Consider the following 16,292-nt stretch of genomic DNA (forward strand, 5'->3'; position numbering starts at 1 on the left):
TGAGAGCAATTGATCCTTTTCAAGATGACATGGAAACTTGATGCAATTTCAGGGTTTTGAGTGCTTCAAATTTTTTTTTTTTTTTTTTTTAAATTTTTTTAATCTTTATTTATTTATTTATTATTGTGTATACAGTGCAGGTGTACATGCAGGCCAGAAGAAGGCATCAGATCACATTATAGATGGTTGTGAGCCACCATGTGGTTGCTGGGACTTGAACTCAGGACCTCTGGAGGAGCAGTCAGTGCCCTTAACCTCTGAGCCATCTCTCCAGCCCAGAGTGCTTCAAATTAATGAAGAAAAAGAAGGAGTATTGAAGTTGGTTATCCATTAGGGAACGAATAAAGCCATTCTATGTTGCCCAACTTACAAGAATACATTTCCAATAAAGATGCAAGTGTCAAGGACATATTTATAAAATTAGCCTGGCACACTGGCACATTCCTTTAATCCCAGCACTTGGGAGGCAGAGGCGGGTGGATTTCTGTGAGTCCGAGGCCAGCCTGGTCTGCAGAATGAGTTCTGGGAGAACTGGGCCTATGAATTATCTCAAGTATAAACAAACAATATAATAAATTGTAGTGGAAGTTTCGGTGTCTTTAAAAACTCAGTTATGTTGTATAAACATGTTTTTGTTTTAACCCCAGGTGTAGGATATGGGGCTGATTCAGATTGTCCACAGCAGCAGACTATTTGTCTTGTGTGGGCTCTGAGAGGGGCGTGGTCTTTGCCAGCTGTAGATAGTTTAATTCTGAGGACTCTGGAGAGGAAATAAATGCCAGAGCCAGGAGAGAGATGGTGTGTGAGTGTGCTCTCTCCAACCCCCTTTCTGCTCCTGGTTGCTTGCTATAGATGCAGTTTGACAAGAAGTTGGATATTTCCTGAAATGAAGATTGGACTTGCCCCAAGGAACTACATCCCTAACCAGCAGGAAGTAGCTAAGAGACCTATGACCCTCCTCCCCACTAACCTTTCTCTCCTACCTGGTATTGGGGTGTTGGAAGGGATTGGAGTGGAGAAGGGCGTAAGAGATATAAGAAACCCCAATAATGTGCCTGCAATAAATAAATAAAATAATTATAAAAAAATCACGGAAGAATAATTTTCAACAATTTATTAGTCCTCTGACCTCCACATGAATATGTAAAAAAAAATATGTGTGAACAGAGAACACCCCCACACATGCACAGAGAGACACAGTCAAAAACCTCTCCTAATTAGGTAAGTGTGTGTGTGTGTGTGTGTGTGTGTGTGTGTGTGTGCATGTGTGTGTGCTTTGAGATGCCTCAGGCCATTAGCCTCTGGGTTCAGTGCTCTTACCTCTGAGTCACCTTGCTGGCCTGAGCTTTGCGTTTTTTAAGTGGTGAATACCTCAGCAACGCCCCCTTCCCCTTGCGTACAGTTCTGTCTTCCCAGGTTCACTTGCATGTAGTCATAGTCCAAAAAGCACGAGATGGAAAATTCCAGATAATGGTGGTTTCTAAGTTTAGAATTGCGCATGACATGAGGGGCAAAAAGAAACTGTTCACTCTCTTCCTCTCTCTCACTAAGGACTTGGATCCCTGTTGCCCGGTGTATACAGACTGTATATGCTACCTGCCCTCATGTTAGTCACTTTGTACCTGTCTTGGTTACCAGACTGGCTGCCACAATATGTCAGTGCTGTGTCCAAAGCTTATTTTACCTAATGTTCCAGAGTGTCAAAGTATGGATGCAGAAGAGGCACCAGGCCAAAACCTGTGGCATTAGCTCTGGTGCTCTGTGGTGATACTGTGTATTTAGGATTTGGTCCTAACTGTGGGACAGAGAAACCCTGTCTTGAAAAACAAACAGAACAAAACAAAACTTACCTTGATTTATTTAGTACATGTGTATATGTGTGTGTGTAGTGTGTGTGAGTATGTAGTGTGTACATACACTCTCTTCTGTCAAGGTCAGAATACAGTAGTATACAGCTCCTGTAGGGGCTGGACCCACAGGTTGAGACCCCTGTTGCTTCTTTAACATGAGATGACCATGCTAGCTGGCTGATCAATGTTTGGAAACCTCTGTTTGGTTGCTGTCACTGATCAGCGGTTGTTGCTGTTGCACCCAGGTTGGACATTTCTTCTTATAGTTCACTTATTTATTTTTTTAAAGATGTTTTCTAAAAACCAGCAAAGATGGCAATAAGACCAAAACTGAAGAGAATTTCCTTAATTAAAACAAAACAAAACAAAACAAAAAAACCACTTGATTTGCTGGCTGTGTATGTGTTTGTGTGTGTGTGTTAAGGTGTGAGTATGGAGGTCAGAGGGCAGCTTGCAGGGTCAGGGCTCTCTCCTTCCATCACGTGGTTCTGGGAATCGGACTCAAGTATTGGGGCTTGGCCACTAGGGCCTTTACCTGCTGAGCCATGTCACTGTTTTATAGCTTCCAGAGTCAGGAAGAAGAGACAGATGAGCTGGCTTCAGCCATCACATTCCTATTTCAAGGGTTTCCGGAAACAGCACATTTTTGTGCATGTTTTAAATGGCTCAGATTTAAAAAAAAAAAAAAATGACTGTTACACCAAGCAATAAGATGTTTTAGTTGATCGTAGCCCCTGACCTCAACTTGACCTTTTCTTAGCTAGGTCAAACAGTCTTCCTTTCCATGTTTATCTGTGTGACTGTCTGTGTTACTTCCTGCTTGACGAATTTGGGAGGAAGAGACTTCTTTTCTGTTTTTCTTTTTCTTTTCTTTTCTTTTCTTTTTTTTTTTTTTTTTTTTTTTTTTTTTGAGACAGGGTTTCTCTGCGTAGCCCTGGCTGTCCTGAACTCGCTCTGTAGACCAGGCTGGTCTTGAACTCACAGCTATCCGCCTGCCTCTGCCTCCTGAGTGCTGGGATTAAAGGCTTGCGCCACCATGGCTCAATGAGAAGGAGACTTTTAATTTTTGCTTTCTGGAAGGATCATGAGGGCAAAACTGCTAATATGGATGGAGAAGGGCCCCCTGAGTCTAATAGCAATGAAACAAATCCCAGAGGACATTACTCAAAGATGTAAGCAACTGAAAATAAGAAAAATGACTCTACACTCCCTGACACTCCCCACAAACTCTGAAGCTTAGAAGCAAGTGAGTACAGAGCCGAGGAAGTACTTCCAATAAACGTTACCGCACCAGACCTACCACCTTCACATACAAAGAACTCATAAAAACCAGTGAGAAAAAAAAAAATGTAAGCAGTCTAACGGCTAAATGGACAAAGATCATGAGTAAACGCACCCGCAAGAAATATAGAAATATATGTGTGCGTACGAAAACGTTAATTTTCTGTCCTCCCCCATGGTTCTGGGGGGTGCAACACGGACCTCACCCACCCGTGGCAAGTGCTCTGCCATTTAGCCACAGCCCTGTCCTCTCCAACTTCACTTTGTTTCCCTCCCCCGCCCTCAAAACAGGGTCCCTCTGTGTAGCCTTGGCTGTCCTGGACTCACTTTGTAGACCAGGCTGGCCTCGGACTCACAGTGATCCGCCTGCCTCTGCCTCCCGAGTGCTGGGGTTATTTATAGGCGTGTGCCACCACTGCCCGGCTCACTTTTAATCATCAAAATATAGAACGAAGCAATGAAATACTATGCTTGACTACTAGAAGAAAAAAATTCTTTTAAAAAGTGACAACAAAACCACAAAGATGGTGGGGAGGGGTGCGCTCTGGTACAGCTCTCTAGAAAGCATTCTCAGTGGCATGCACTAAAGACTTTTAAGCTGGAGGTGCCCTCTGATAGAAGAGTCCCGCTTCCGGCGACTTATCCTAAGCAAACTATCTGGCCTGGAGGAGGAGTGTTTTCCTCTGTGCTGTTTATCTTAACAAAACCACGGCAAAGCGATCCAGCAGTAGGGATGACTCAATAAGTTGAATTGTGAATCATCAGATAATAGGGCTGTTTAAACATCCTTTAACATTGTGGTAAAGGGATTTAAAAAGATAACATGCCAAAAATACTCAGGATAGAACTTGAAATGAAAAAGCATTTATAAAGTAGACATTTATGTGTATGGGTTGACACAGAAAAAGATTGCTGGCAAAAAATATTTCTCAATATATCGTCAGCAAGAACTATTTCTGATTGTAGAATTTTCAGACTTTTAACAATGATTTTCTACAAATGAGACTTAACGTTTACAGGGTGTTTATGTTTTTTTTTTTTTCTCCCTCGGTCTCACTGTACAGCGTAGACTAAGCTAGAAACACATGTTGCCCAGGCTGGCCTCAAACTTTTCGCAGTCCTCCTGCCTCAGCCTCCTGACTGCTGGGATCACAGGTGTGAGCCACCATACTTGGCTCAGTATGCATGTATTTTATTTATTTATCTATTTTTAGAAGATGTATTTAACTTATGTGCATGCCTGCTTGTCTGTATGTGTACCATTAGCATGCAGGTGGCCCAGGACCACAAAAGAACTGGGGTTACAGGCACTTATGAACTTCCAAATATGGGTGCTGCGGACCAAACTCTGGTCCTCTGAAAGAGCAGCATATGCTCTCACCACGGAGCCATTTTTACAGCCCATCAGTATAGTACAAACATAGATACACATGTTTTTTTTTTTTTTTTAAAAGAAATCTGTTCTAGAAAAGCAAGAGCAGGCAACAGGTAAACAGTTCTTATGATGAGGGACACTTGAAAGTTCTGTGCCCTGGGTAAAAGGAAGCAGACGTGAGTGCAGGAGGAGGCTGTCTTTTGGGACTGAGGTATTGGAGAATAGACTTGGGGAGACAGGAGGAGAGTGCTCTGCCCCCTAGGGCCTGGAGTAGGAGAAGCTGTATGGTTGCTGATTCCCTGATAGGAGCACCATGTAAACCTCTGAAATAGACACGGAGCAGAAGGCAAGGCCCTGCGGTGCCATTCTCCCTCCAAGCTCTGCCCTTGCTCTTACTCCTCTCACCAACTGTTGGCGTCAATGACTCAAGAAATTTTCAGGAGGAAAACAGTAGTGAACCTTAGCAAGGACTTACTATGTTCGCCTATGCTAGGCACTTCCCATGAGCAATCTTACTGAATGGTCATCACACCCTGAGATAAGTGTCACTGACGTCACTTCTTGTCCAGAAAGCAGAAGCCCAGATCTGACCACTGAGCTATTCTATAGCAGTTTTCACATATGAGATAATTATCTCTATACACTAAGGTTAACAAGAAACAGACGCCTCAAAGCCATCCACATTTCTATCAATCAAGGAAGGTTTGCTAATTCGTTCCTGATGCATCACTGCAGTCAGTCACTTTTTTTTTTTTTTTTAATTTTTTTTATCCATTCTCCATCTTCTTGTCTGGGTAGGTGCAGGATTTTATAACTGCTCTTCATACTCCTGCTGGGCCCGTCTTCCCAAGTCTAATTAGGGTTTTTTTTTTTTTGCTGAGACCCTATTTAAAAGCTTGATTACAACCAGAATCAACCCCCAGATTCCTTTGCTGGACATACACTCCAGTCACTTTTTCACTTGATTTTTGTTTGTTTGTTTTTTATTTTTTGAGACAGGGTTTCTCTGTGTAGCCTTAGCTGTCCTGGACTTACTTTGTAGACCAGGCTGGCCTTGAACTCACAGCGATCCGCCTGCCTTTGCCTCTCAAGTGCTAGGATTAAAGGCGTGCGCCACCACGTCCGGCTTTCTCCTGTTTTTTTTTTTATGCATTTTCAATTTTATTTTCTTCTCATTTGCTTCTACATTCCCCCTCCTCCCACCCCCTCCCCCTGGCCACTTCCTCCCCTTTCTTCCATCTTCTTTCCTATCTTATAGTGACAAAGGCTTTCCGTATGCTGGCTACTGTGGAGACTGCGGAAGAAATGTAAAGGTGCCTGTGTGTGGTATCTGGGTAAGAGAAACCTAAAGATGCAGTGAGAGATGTGGACATGAGCACCATGAACATTACAGCTATTGACCGATGTGCAGGCTACAGTGTCTACACAAGAGAGCAAATATCGGTTTTCTCTGGCAGGGCTTGGGTGGAGAGATGGAGTCAGATAAAGTTTCACAGGGAACATGGCCCTTGAACTGAAACTTGAAAATGATGTAGGTAGCTTTTTCTCCTTTCTCTTCTTCTTCTTCCTCCTCCTTCTCCAGAGAAAAGATGGGCAAAGGTGCTTCAAGTAGAGAACTTAGTGTAAGCAGAAGTCTGAAGCTTGGTCACAGGAAGGAATGTGTGTCGGCATGTGCCATTCAGTGAACAAAAATGGATGCAAGGTTCTGTGTTATGCTACGGACCTGCAGTGTTTCTCACGGGCTCTCTTTTGAGACATATTTATTATTACGGATGTGTTTCACCTGCATGCATGTCTGTGTACTATGTGTGTAAAGTGCTCTTGGAGGCCAGAAGAGGGTGGGAGGTCCCCTGGAACTGGAATTTCTGTAGATAGATGTCTGTGAGCCGCCACGTGGGTGCTAAGAATCAAAGCCAGGTCCTCTGGAAGAACAGACAGTGCTCTCAATCACGGAGACATATCCCAATTGCTAGGCTCATGTTCTGAGTTCTTGTTTCTCATCTGGTTGTGTTTTGGGAAACTGTGGAAAGCTGAGGAAGAATAGCCTACCTGGTCAGTGGCGACAGGCTTTTGGAGGTTGTTCCTGATCTCTAGTTCTGGCCCTTCCTTTTCTGCATCCTGGTTTGCTATTGTCCTAGTCTGTTTTCTGTTGCTTGACAACCACCATGACCAAAAGCAGCTCAGAGAAGAAAGGGTTTATTTCAGTTTATGGCATGTAGGCCCATCTTGAAGAGAGCCAGGGCAGGAACTCAATCAAGGCAGGAACCTGGCGGCAGGAATGAAAGCGGAGGCCATGGGGGAAACACTCTTTCCTGGCTTGCTCTCTATGGCTTGTTCAGCCTGCTTTCTTATACCACTGAGGACCACCTGCCCAGGGATGGCACCACCCTTAGTGAGATGAGCAAAAGAAACATATCCACTCAGGGTGCATAATGTATGTGTGTGAGGAACTCTGTGGTGAGGTGGGGGGCATGAGATGTGGATACGCTTATGTAAAGAAGGAGACAGGCACCAGATAGCAAGTTCTAGATTATTTCCTAAAAGCAATAGAAAATCTTTCAGACAGAAAAAGTCTTCAGATGTTGAATAACATAATTCAATTTGGGATGACAAGATCCAGCACATGGGTAGCAGATGTGCAGCTTGGTCATCATCATGTGGGTCCCCTAGCAACTGGAGTAGGAACTGTCTCTGACTCTGTTGCCTTTAGATCCCTTTCCCCTAGTGAGGCCACCTTCCCTGTCATCAGTGAGAAAGGATGCGCTTAGTCCTGTTGCAACTTGAGGTGCCAGGGTGGGTTGGTATGCATGGGGGGCACGCCTCCCTTTCTCTGAGAAGGAAAAGGGGAAGGGGAGGCATCAGGTTAGGACTGGGAGGAGAGGAGGGAGTCGGCTGTGATCAGGCTGTAAAGTGATTAAATAAATTAATGAATGAAAAAAATGATCTAATTGGCTCTAAAGTGGAGGTGGATTGCAGGGGTGTAAGACTGGGAAGACAGGGAGGCCATTTTGGAGGTCGTTGCTTACAGAAGAATTGATGAAAGCCTACAGAGTTGAACTAAAGAAAGAACTGGGGAGTGCTGGAGAGATGGCTCAGCAGTTAAAAGCCCTGTCTGTTCATCCAGAGGACCTGGGTTCAATTCCCAGAACCCACATGGCTGTCTCTGTGGAGATCTGACACCCTCACATAGACACACATGTAGGTAAAGAAAGAATAACCCCTGACATATGATGACTACAAATAATTACTGTTATTTTTTTAGACTTTAAAATGATAAGAAAACAATACCCAGCCAGGAGAATCTATATTTTGCAGGCAAATCTTCCCCAGGCTAGTAATGTGCTCTATGGTGGTGCCCTATGACACTGGGAGGCAGCAGCAAGCCCAGCTCCCAGGAGGCCACGTGATCACGAGAGATGACAGTGCATTGTGTGGGTGAGCTACCATGGTTAGTAGGCTGGGGTTATTAATGCACTTTTGGCATTTGCTATCTTCAACTCAGACATGTTTCTTATCAGACATGTTTCTCAGAGTACGGTTGGCAGCCTGGCGTCGGCTGTCAGCTGTTTGTTAGATAAACATAAACAAAACCTTTCTAACAAATTCACGCAGTAGTTTTAACGTTATTAAGTATAATAATGGAAGAAATGGACCTGAGGCTTTGAAGTCCTTGCTTTCTGTTTTGTTTTCCTAGCCATTCATTTTTATTGTGGGCTTTAGGTATTGGGTGGCCCGGAGAGGAGGTATAGCTGAATGTCACTGCAGATGGCTGAAACGCTCGCTGTTTCTAGAGCTTTGTGATGATTAAGTAACTAATGGGGTGGGCAGAAGGAAGGCGTAGATGATGATCCGTGGGTTTCAGAAACAGGGGTGTGGTAGTTACAGAAGATGATACAAACAACACCCTCACCCCCTTTGGGATAGGTGACAAGTTCTCACTTGCCTATTATTTTAGGTTGTATCATTCTAAAAAGAATTTTGAATGTTTGTTAGTTTTAAAAAATAAGTTGGTTTTTTTTTTTTTTGAGATAATATATCATTCCCCCACTTCTCTTTCCTCCTTCCAAAGCCTCCCATGTATTCCTCCTTGTTCTGTTTCAAATTCCTGGCCTCCTTTTAAAAAATTTATTATTATACAAGCACACACATGTATATGTGTTTATGTATGTTAAATGTACAAACACGCGCAGCTCAGTCTGTGTAGTGCTCTGTGTATGTATGTTTCAGGGTTGACCATTTGGTGTTGCTGTGGTCTTCCCTTCAGAGGACGGATGAGTGCTCCTGCCCTCAGTCTGTGTTAGCTGCCTGTAGTTCATTGTGTAGAGCTAAGGCCTCCTGGGTTTTCTGCCATGTCAGCATGCCTATTGGTGTCATCTTTGATCAGCTCATGTGTAGGCAGCTATATAGGTAAGGCTTTATTGTGCCATCTCACAGGAAACTCCTTGGTCCTTTGGCTCTTACACTCTTCCTCTCTCCCTTCTGCTCTGATCGCTGCCCCTTATGTGCAGGGGCTATGTCATAGATGGGTCCGTGGGACTCCACATCTCTGCATTTTGGTTGGCTGTGGCTTTATTTATTTATTTTTTAATGGCGTCTGTATTAATTTTTTCAAACAATAAATTGTTAGCTACAATTTTTATGATAGATTTTAGTATTAGTCATGTTTAATAGCTGCCATTCAAAATTCCTTAAATTTTAACAACTGAGTTGATGAGCTGAGTTGGCGCTAATGCACCAAGTGTCAATCAAGTCCAGTTCCTGTGCCAATCCCGTTCATAAGCAGTGCCAGGTCGCTAATGCTCCTACTCTGTGCAGTACCAGGTCGCTAATGCTCCTACTCTGTGCTCTAACCCTTCGTTCCTGTGGTAACCATGACTCTGCCTTGGTCCACAGGCCCTCTCTTGGCAATGTGACCAGGAGAGATCACTTTCATCTTTGAATCCTAGCTTCCCACTGAAGCTTCTCTCTGTCTCCCTCTTAGATAGCAGTTGATGGCGTCGCATAAGCTCTGCACTGTGCAGCAGGCTATTCATATATGCATTATTGGCTTGGGCTATCACAGGCTACATTATTTTCTCTTGCTCAAGTATGTGTCCTGCCTTGTGGACTTCCTGGGATTCTAGCCTATGGCACCTTCTTCCCTTTCCTTTTGTTTTGGATCTTCTTTTGGGATCAAGATTCTGTCTCCTTTTTGCTTTAGTAGCTGACAGCTGATCTTTATCCATTATCTGATTATAGGGATGTCTAGCTTTGTCCTAGACGCCCATAACTCAAGTCCAAATGCAGATAATTAAAAACATGAGAAAGTTAGCCGATTGGTGCAGATACTATTGTGTTTTGAGACTGTTTATCTGCTAGTTGTTGCAAAGGCTATGGTTACTTTACGTTTAAGCAACTCCTGGGAATCCAAGACTGCTGAAAAAATATTGTTTAAACTATAGCTTCTTATGGGTCCAGGCTGACATTGAGTTTGAGATCCTCTTGCCTCAGTCTACCAGTCAGCTGGGATTGGAGGCATGAGACTTAAAGGGAAGTGTCTAGGTTACAATAAACAGGAACAATGAAATAAAGCACATGGCATTCTATCCCATCAACTCAAAAAGGGTTCGAGAGGACAAAGTGAACACGTGAGACTCTCATAGATTTTGGTCTTGCTCTAGCCTCCCAGGAAGGCCATAAGGGTGAAGTCTATATTGAGCGCTGTGCATTTTTTGAAAAAAAGAAAAAGAGACACTTATGAGTGATCTATCCATTTGATATTTCAATATCAAAGGCAAGGCTGTTCATTAAGAAAGCACACTTCAGCATTTCTCTGAATGTTCAATAGATATTAACATCAGTAACCTCATGTTACAAAACTAATGTTTAAGAGCCCCCAATGTAATCTAGGAATCAAATCTAGAGACACTACAAAGGAAAATGCACATCAGAAAATTCACTTGGGGTCTTGAGAGATAGTTCACTGGGCAAAGTATTTTCTGTGCCAAGTGTGAGTGCTGGAATTCAGATTCCAGAACCCACATACATGCCGGGTGGGCATGGTAGCCCATCTGTAATCCCAGTGCGTGTGAGGTAGCAATAGGGGATAACTGGGTAGTTAACTAGACTATCAGAATTGGTGAGCTCTGAGTCGAAGGGAGAGACCTTGCCTCTAAGAATAAGGTAGAGAGCAATAGAAGAAGACACCTGATGTCAGTCTCTGGCCTCCCCTGGTATGTGTGCATCATCCACACATGTGCACTCCTAATATGTGAACACACATTCACATGTTACACCACACACACGAAATAAAGCAAAACATTCATTGGAAGGCTGGAGGGGGCTTAGAAGGCCCAGCACTTGCTTTGCAAGCATGAAGATCTGAGTTTAATCTCATCTTCAGAACCCAGGCAAAAATGTTCACTGCTGTGACATGCACCTGTAATCCTCAGTTCTGGGGAGGCACAGATGGAGGATCTCAGGGCTCTCTAACATGTTCTTCATGCCAATGAAGGATATTGGCATGAAGGAAGTGGGCACGGTCCTGATGCTGACCTCTGGTTGACCTCTGTTCATTCCTCCCCACCTGTACACATACATGCAGGTACTCCCATAAAGCAATTTCATTTGCCCAGTGACAAGAATGGAAGGACTGGAAAACTGAGATTGTCAGGGTAGGTGTCATGCTCTTGACTTGAAGGAAGCCCTAGCTGAGAGGTGGTGGCACTTTCCAGGCTAGGAAGAAGTCTGTGTGTGTATCACTGACCGCCATGAATCCTTACAAGGTAGATAACTGTCTCGTTTCCCCACACGCTAGGAGAGCGGTTATATTCTTTGCTCTGACAGAGGAAGTTGGAATTCCTGCAGATGTGCTAGTCCTCAGGCTCCTGGAAAAGGCTAGGTTAAAAATAGATATTCCAATAAATAAATAAATGGATGAAGTTGGTGATATCACACTGTTAGCACAGGGAAATGAAGGCCCAGAGGCTGGCTCATGCAGTTACTCAGGGTTTCTCATCAAGAGGGGCTCTGGCCTTCACTTAATGTTTTTCTGTTGCCGTCTTGAAAGTCCTCCTAGGGTTTTGTTGTGTTGGTTTTTCAGACTGAGTCTTGCTATATAGCCCAGGATGACCTTGCACTTGAGATCCTCCCACTTCAGGCTTTGGAATGCTGGAATGACAAGGATGTAACTCCACGCCTGACTCAAAATCAGCAACTTATTTTTCAATGCTGTGAAAGAAACCTAGGATCTCCTATACATTAGTACTCAGGTACTCCACCACTGAGCTATGTCCTCAACACTCTAATAAAATGTTGTTTATTGTTATTGTTGTTATTATGTTTGTGCGAGGGTGTGTGCATGCCATAGTGCGCTGTATGGGGGGACATCAGAGGACAGCTATTAAGAGATGATGCTCTCCTCCAACTAAAGAGTCTGGGGATTGAGCTCAGGCTGTCAGGCTTGTGCTGCAAAGAATTTTATCTACTGAGCCATCTCGCAAGCATTTGATGATTTTTTTTTTAAACAAAGAATCTTAAAATTTCCTTTGTCACTGGGCCCTGCAAATGATGACTCAGATCTTGATGGCAAGACAGCTGGTGTGTGTGTGTGTGTGTGTGTGTGTGTGTGTGTGTGTGTGTGTGTATGTGTAGCTGGAGATTGAAGACAAGCCCTTGCCTGTGGCTCTGTACCACTAAGTTGTATCTCAAGGTGCCAAAAAGCATTTCCTGTGATGTTTCTCCTCCCTACCAAGCAGAGTACTGCTACTGTCTTGCCAGAGCCCATAATTCTGGTTATTGCTTGTGGATTTAGAAAACCTTTTAAAGGTCTACATCGGTGTGCTCATGGAAGGAAGCTGGGAGTGAATGAGGCCGTGCAACAGACACAGTCTTTACATCAGAACCATCAACTACACCACTGTTAAAAAGAGGGAAATTACTAAACGTATCCTACTTTGACATCTCAAAAACGGCACTCGGTTTCAACTCAGAGGGTTTTTAAACTCCATGTACCAAGCTTATATGCTAGAGGCAACATGCTCCTCCTTGGAAATTTATACTATACTTTACTCCTTTCAGGGAATTGGGGATTTACCTCATAGCCGATGGATACACCACATGATCCTTTAAGCCATTTTTGAAATTAAAGAATCTTCCTTTGACTTTATTTTCTAAAGGTCTCTGCAGGCACCTGAGCACATGGGATGAAAGGCTAGGCTTTCGTTCTCAACCTGTGGGTCATGACCCTCTTGGGGGTTGCATATCGGATAACCTGCATATCAGATAACCTGCATATCAGATATTTATATAATGTTTCATAGCATTATCAAAATTACTATTATGAAGTAGCAACAAAATAATTTTGTGGTTTGTGTGTGTGTGTGTGTCCAGAACATGGGAAACAATATGAAAGAGCTGCAGTGTCAGGAAGATTGAGAACCACTGCTAGCATGTCATGAGTGGTTTTGAGTATGTCATAGGAGTGGGTGCCATGAGACAAGGAGATGCCTCTTTCTGGAACAGTGACAACCTCAGTGTACACATGTAAGGGTTGGATATTGAAACCTGCTATAAATTTGTGCACTTAAATGCCCTTGGGGTGACGCCTTCCCCGAGCCTCAGCTTCCTTTATGTGAAATGAGATGAATGACATTTACTGCAGACGGTGTTATAGAGATTCAACATGATTATGCGTAAGAAGTGCTTGGCATAGACTAATATAGTAAGCTCTTATTAAACCTTAATTATTTTTATTCTATTTAAACTTCCTTGAATGTATGTCTAGGTAAACTCACAGGGTGAATTACACACAATATAAGCCCATTTTAATTATTTGTTTACCTACCTTCTTAAAGAGGTATTTATTTTTACTTCATGTGCATTACTTCTTTCCCTGCGTGCATGTCTGTGTGAGAGTGAGCCACCATGTGTGTGCTGGGAATTGAACCTCGGTCCTCCGGAAGGATAGCCGGTGCCCTTAGCCAACTTGCCATTTCTCCACCTCCCTATTTATTCACTTTTTTAAAAATTTTTTTAATTTTTTTTTATATATTTTTTTATTTTTTTATTTTTTTATTTATTCACTTTTTAAGACGGAGTTTATTTGGCCTAATCTGGCCTTGAACTTGTGATTTTCCTGCCTTGGCCTTCCAAATTCTAGGATTACGGGCATGTGCCACCACATGTATTTTCTACTTCATTTGTTTATTGCATGTATTTATGGAATGTATGTATCTCTGTATGTATCTGTAGACACATGTGCACATGTAGGCCCAAAGTTGATGTCAGAGGTTTTCTTCGGTAGCTGTCTGCTTCGTTTAGTGAAGTGAGGTCTCCCAATGAATCTGGACCTCACTACTTTCAGCTTGTCCTGGGAATCTCCTGCCCCTAAGTGCAGGAATCACAGGTGGCCGTCATGACAGCCTGGCTGCACTGAGCATTAGCGCTCACACTTACGGAGCAAGCGGTTTGTCCACAGAACCACCTCTCCAGCCCCAGTTTGTTTATTTACAACAGTTTTCCCTGGGGAGGGATGTAGCTCAGTGGGTAGAGGACTTGCGTAGCTTGCAAGAAGCCATGAGTGTGACCCTCAGCACTGCCTAAACCCAGTGCACTTGGTGGGGGTGGGGGTGAGGTGGGGTGGGGGTGGGGGTGGGGGGGGGGGGGGGGGGGGGGGGTGAGGTGGGGGTGGGGTGAAGGGTGGAAGCAAGGGGATCAGGAGTTAGAGGCCACACTCAGGCTATGTGGTGAGTTTGAGGCCAGCCTGAGCTGTGTGGGACAATGTCTACCAAACCAACCAAACAAAGCCTCAAATCAAAACAGGCAAAACCAAAACAGAACAGAACAAAAAACAAAAACAAAAAACAAAAAACAAAAAACAAACAACAACAACAACAAAACTTTCCTCTCTTTTCCTTGGCAGGCCATACTTCAGTAGGAGAATGAGACAGGGGTTAGTTTTTGCTGTGCAGCGATTCTTTTCTGTATTAATTATGCATTTAAAAAATAAGCTCTGGAAAGACAAATTGGTCTTTTTCCAAAGGTTCTTTTATACAGGGCTATTAAAAAAAAGGCATAAGAGAAATAAGGTTTATTCATTATTTAGGGCCTGTAGCAGTAATTACATCAACTCAAACTGGCCATCAGTTGGCTCCCAGAGCCTCTACTTCAGCTGGATTTCAGGGAGCAGCCTGAGCCGAGAGAAGCTACGGGAACCTGTCTTCTCCTGGGTCCTCTGTTCTTGGTGTCTCAGTAGGCTCCCCAGCCACTCTCTGCTCCTTTTCTGTTGTCCCCTTTCGCTCTGTCTACCAGTGTGCACAGCTATTTTCCACCTTACGACCAAGAAATAAAATTAACCATTTTCTCTTCAAACCCTTTGCTCCCTTGGAACACTGTCACCCCCTTTCTGACTACTAAACTTCTGGCAGATGTAGTCTTTATCTCCCCCCAAACTTCTTCCAGTCTTTACTCTTTACTTCCCATAACTTTTCAGAAACTCAAAATCCTTGAGTCTCCTCAGAAGGGTGTCAGGGTGTTGGACCTTTCAGTCTTCATTCTTGGTCTGAAAATGTGTCCTTGCTAAAACCTTGGTGACCTCTAAGATTTGGGGACATTCTTTGCCATCTGTGCCTTAGCTTCCTATAAAAGGAGCCACGATGGCAGCCTCTGCAGAATGTTCCAAGCATAAAACAATGTGGCACCGTTATAGTGACATTTTTGACAACCTGCGCCATTGGGCTCAGCAGTTTCAGTTACCGCCCAGGCTGTAAGTCTCATACTTCAGAGACCCTCTTGCTGTGGTTCTGTTTAAGCTTCTGTCTAGATGTTCCTTCTTTCCCAACAGATGGCTGCACATCTCTTTCTGTCTAAGTCGACAAAACCATGGCTATGAGGTTTGGAAGACTATTCTTGGGCTGGTAAGATGGCTCAGTAGAGGCTACCAAGACAGATGATTGGAGCTCGGTTCCTTGAATCCACGTGGTGGGAAGAGGGAACCGACTCCTAAAGACTGTCTTTTATCCTTTACATAGGTGTCCTGGCACATGGTCATAAATGCATACACACAAACACACAATAAATAAGCAAATAAAAGCTTTTCAGGAAAAAAACAACCACCCTATTTTCAGCTTCTAGTGAGGGAAATGATGGTGTGAGGGTAAGCTGCTTTGAGCCAAGCCTGGATGGTCAGTAAGGATGATTTTGGTTTCAAACAATAGAAATCTTAACACAACAACCTGAAGCATGTATTTTTCTCTCATGTAAGAAACATGTGACAGTAGCATGATAGGGTTCATGACAGTTCATTAGCAGTTCAGTGATGACATCAAAGGAAGAAACTTCTTCCTCGTACTGGTTCCGGCACCGTCAGCTCACTGGTCAGCTCCTACTGTAAGATGGCTGTAGCGGCTCTTGGTCCTCCCATGAGATGCGGTCATTCGAGGGAAGGAGAGGCCATTTCCTCCTGTGTGCCTGCCCCGAAGGCTGAGTGCACAGTGCCCTGAAGCACAGAGGTAACTTCTCTTCATGCCTCGTTGACGAGACTTGTGACATGCCCTGGAGCTCGGACCTATGACTGGCTGGACCACTCATCCTTCGCCCTTTGATTCTTCAGTCTGTCTCCATGGAAGCATACAGAGTTACTAAGATGGATGTATGCAAAGATGTATGCTGGTTTCTCTCAGCTTGGAAAGGAAGGATGCAAAGTGAGAAAGGGCACTGGTGGGTGGGCCCTATGGCGTCTACTGCCGCTGTCTTACAGTGAGTTAGTGACTGCGTGTGTCATAACCAGACCTTCAACAATTCTGTGT

This window comes from Acomys russatus, chromosome 28 (genome assembly GCF_903995435.1).
Source record: "Acomys russatus chromosome 28, mAcoRus1.1, whole genome shotgun sequence".
NCBI lineage: Eukaryota > Metazoa > Chordata > Mammalia > Rodentia > Muridae > Acomys > Acomys russatus.